Here is a 3,959-nt window from a genome sequence, read left to right on the forward strand (position 1 = left end):
ATTAATACTGTATCTGATTAAATTATGCTTACTTTTCGATTCAAAAGATAGTTATTTTGAAAAAATATGCCAATTTTAATTACAAGATTGATCCTGCTTTTGAATATGAGTTCTTTTGCATCTGTTTGACAAATGTGGTGATCAGTATAAAGAAGGTTTTCAATATGTCGTACAATTTTTGTTGTTATTTTACATTTTCAGACTTTATACGACGAAATGTGCTACTTGTAAACAGCAATGAAAATGAGACATTTTAAATGGATAACGCTTAAGAATTGGTGGAATTTTTTTTTTTTTTTTTTTTTTTTCATATTTCATTATGTATAACATATAAAAATAAAGTATTTTTACATATTTCATTGCAGTCATTTGTACGTTGCACTTTCAAGCTCACAGATAAATTTGACGGCAACCAAAAAGAAGAAATAACTTTTATCAAAAGCAGTTGATGTTTTCTGAAGTTGTGAAATCTATTCGCTAAGTTTTCTGATAAAATGGTAATCAAAGTCACTTTCCCTCCCCCCACTACGTACATATCTTTGTTCAGACAAAGCTCCACGGTGAATTAAAGTAATGGTTAGGTTAGGTTAGGTTATTTAATTACGGCAAAGCCTCGGGGGCTATCTGCCTAAGGGGAGGGATGCCTTCGTGGAGGACTTTCTAAAGGAAACTGGTTACACATGGGGAAAACCATGAAAACATCCATGCAGCCAGCCCGTTTGCGGGATTCGAACCTCGGTGCTTTTGATCGTAATAGTTTAAATTAATTGTTGTATCTTAAATTTAATTTTGAGTGTTCAATTTTCACTAAAGTTAAAGCTTTTTCTCAGAATTTAGAAAACCTGGCTCTCAGAAGCATAAACTTAACACCATCGGAAAAAAGCGAAACTATTTGTGAAATATTCTCAAACCCTAACGGACAGATGATATTTGCAAGTTTTTCCTTTGTTCGGGAAAGAGCCCATATTATTTGTTACAAGTACTTGAACTACTTTTAATATATACAATAACACACGGACACGATAATCGTGAATTGATACTTGATCGTAATTCCTCCAAGGAGCTGATAGATATTTAAATTTTCAACACGTTTGAGTAAACTTCTGGAAATTTTCTGCAGCTGCTTTGGGAATTCAGATATATTCAGCTCGCTGTTACTTTCTTCGTGGCCGCACAGAGTTGTCTAATTCTGTGAGAGAATTATCTCAGCATTTATAAGTGTATTACTAAAACATTCCGGCCTCAAAGACTTTTTACCTAAAGAATAACTGCAAAAAACTCTAATGGACTAATCTTATATTGCGAAATTGGGCAGTATAAACTAGCCGTAAAGACCTCTGATAATAAGTAAAGTACTCTCAGAGGTCTTATTTAAGACTAACCGCGTGTCAGAATGAAACGAGAAGGATTATAGTAGAAGTGTATTTATCTGAACTCCAGTTATACGAAACTCGAAATATCCGGATCGATGGTTTTTCTGTCGACAATATCTAAAAAATGAAGCTGAGTGTTTATTTATTTCCCTGATTTTAATTTTTGCATAAATCAGTAATGTATACAGTTTTTAAGCTATTTACCCATAAAAGTGTATGGTATTTTTAATGATGCATTAAATTATAATTCATCGTAAGGAAAAACCATGCGATATACATTCATCACAGCTAATTATGTTACATATCGTTAGCACGCCATCACGTTTCCGAAAATATTATCTCGACAATCAGCATCAGTTCTTTTTTTTTTTTAAATGCTATTATGTACAATATCTTGGAGTGGCCGGAAGATAACGGCAATTGCAGTAACGAAAAATTAAGCGTCCAACCAGCATTTTAGTCTTACTTTAAAAAACAAAGCCTGTCAGAAGTGGGATTCGAACCCACGCCCACATTCGTGGACCAGAACACTCATACCCAGTCGTACTGGGTAGGAAACCTTGAGTCTGGCGCCTTAGACCGCTCGGCCATCCTGACACGAGAGGAGTTTTACCCTAATGAATAAAGTAGCAACATGTTTTACAGTAAAACGCTTATCTTTATCAATAGCCAGACTATTCTTTTGATGGATAATGAAATTCTCTCTATCACTGTCTCCAGGCAGGTAAAAACCGTTAAAGAATATAAACTTTTAGTATGGAAAAAAGTTAGTATTAGAATTTGTTCATAACTTTTTAATTAAATTTCAATTTACCTCATCGGAATAGTCAAAATTAGAAACTAGTTGTGATTTAATTTCTGAGTTCGCCTCCGATATGCACAGTAAAAATTTGACTTGAAAATAAACTCAAATAATACAAGACTCAAACTATAAAATTAATATATATTACTTCCGTACTGTGATAACACAACTGGAGCAGAAAAAAAAAAGGAACCATAGGAATTTTTTTAGAGTTTTAATACATAAATATTATAACTGTATTTTTGAAATATAAAATTTACATATCAAACTCTCGAAAATCAGAACTGTGCTTACCTCTGTTGGCCTTATTAGATTTATGGCCAATAATCTCAATAAAGGATTTTGCCGAAAAATGCATTCATTCCAGAACTGTAAAGAAATTCCCTGAATTATAATACCACTATTGCTATTACTAAAGAAATACTACTACCTACTAAAGCAAGTTGTACTGAATTTTTATTTTTATATTTGTTCCAGACTAGCCTATTATTATTATTATTATTATTATTATTTATTTATTTATTTTTTTCCACTTTATTTTATTTTATATATGTTTTATATGGAATAATGTGCTGCTTGAAAACATGCAAACTTTAAAAAAAAAAAAAAAAAAAAAAAAAAAGGACAATTTTAACAGGTGATGCTTATGAAATACAGGACAATTTTCATACAAAAATATAACATATTGTTGCGTGCGTACGGGTCCGTTACGAAATGAATGCACAAGACCGATGAAAAATGAAGAAGATTTATTATTATCACAACAAATATGATTAAATGTCCTCAGATAATCGTGCAGTATCACAATATATCACAATAGTTATCTTCTAATTACTCAAACGTTCAAGAGAACTTAATTCAAAACAGCTAAAGAAAGCTAATCCGCGAATTCGCTACAATTAACAAGAGTAGTTTTCTAGCAAAATCTTAAAACAACAACAAACTAAGTAACTAACTACAAATTGAGAGGTTTTCCTCCTTTTATAAGATTTTTAAATCGCGCGCGAGAACTTTCTGGAACTTTCTCGAAATCAAAAAGAGATATTTATTTAAATGTTAAATGCACTCACTCTTGTATTTTCAATTTTACGGGTTAGCTTTCTTTTAATATTCGTCACGCGCTGCACTGCGCGGGAAATAAAACCATTTAATTTACAATTCAACTAACATTAGCTATTTAAATACCAAATCCGTAACACTGCCCCTTCCCAAGGACTGCACGTCCCGGGCAGTACAATCCCTGGACAGGAAGCCAAACTTACAACTGTGGCATAAATGCAATAATAAGCTTTACATTACAATAATAAACAACATGAACAATAAATGCAATAAATAAAACAAATCAAATGCTATCAAATACAAAATACAAATCAAATACTAAATACCCGTTTAGAAACAAAACGGACCATGGTCTTACACTATTTACAATTATTTATATTACGTACTATGGCCATAGTAATGAGCTAACCTGTCGTAATGAACGACTTTAGGCTTTGAGTTCGAAGACTTACGGATCCGAACCATGACGTCATTCAGCCTGTTTAGAACCGTGTACGGACCATCCCAAGGTAACTGTAATTTCGAACAAAGTCCTTTCCGTCGAGTCGGATTCCACAAGCACACCTTGTCTCCGTGGAATTGATGTTCAGTAGCTCTTGTGTCGTAGCAGGGCCTTCATCTTCTCCGTCGCCAAGTTGACTCGCTCTCGTGCAAAGCTGTGCATCACATCAAACCGGGCCTGGAGATCTTGAATATATTCCTCAGACGATGAAGGAGCATCCGGA

General features: G+C 33.4%; 1 non-coding gene across 1 annotated transcript; it reads right to left on the reverse strand.

Annotated features, from left to right (window-relative positions):
* Positions 1-1,855: 1,855 nt before the first annotated feature.
* Positions 1,856-1,970, reverse strand: TRNAL-CAA (transfer RNA leucine (anticodon CAA)). The gene is made up of 2 exons: positions 1,933-1,970; positions 1,856-1,901 (listed from the first exon to the last, which is right to left on the reverse strand). It is a non-coding gene; the product is annotated as a tRNA-Leu (tRNA).
* Between the last annotated feature and the right edge of the window lie 1,989 nt (positions 1,971-3,959).

This window comes from Stegodyphus dumicola, chromosome 8, assembly GCF_044657685.1.
Source record: "Stegodyphus dumicola isolate Sdum_Otavi_A_Nest chromosome 8, ASM4465768v1".
Taxonomy (NCBI): domain Eukaryota; kingdom Metazoa; phylum Arthropoda; class Arachnida; order Araneae; family Eresidae; genus Stegodyphus; species Stegodyphus dumicola.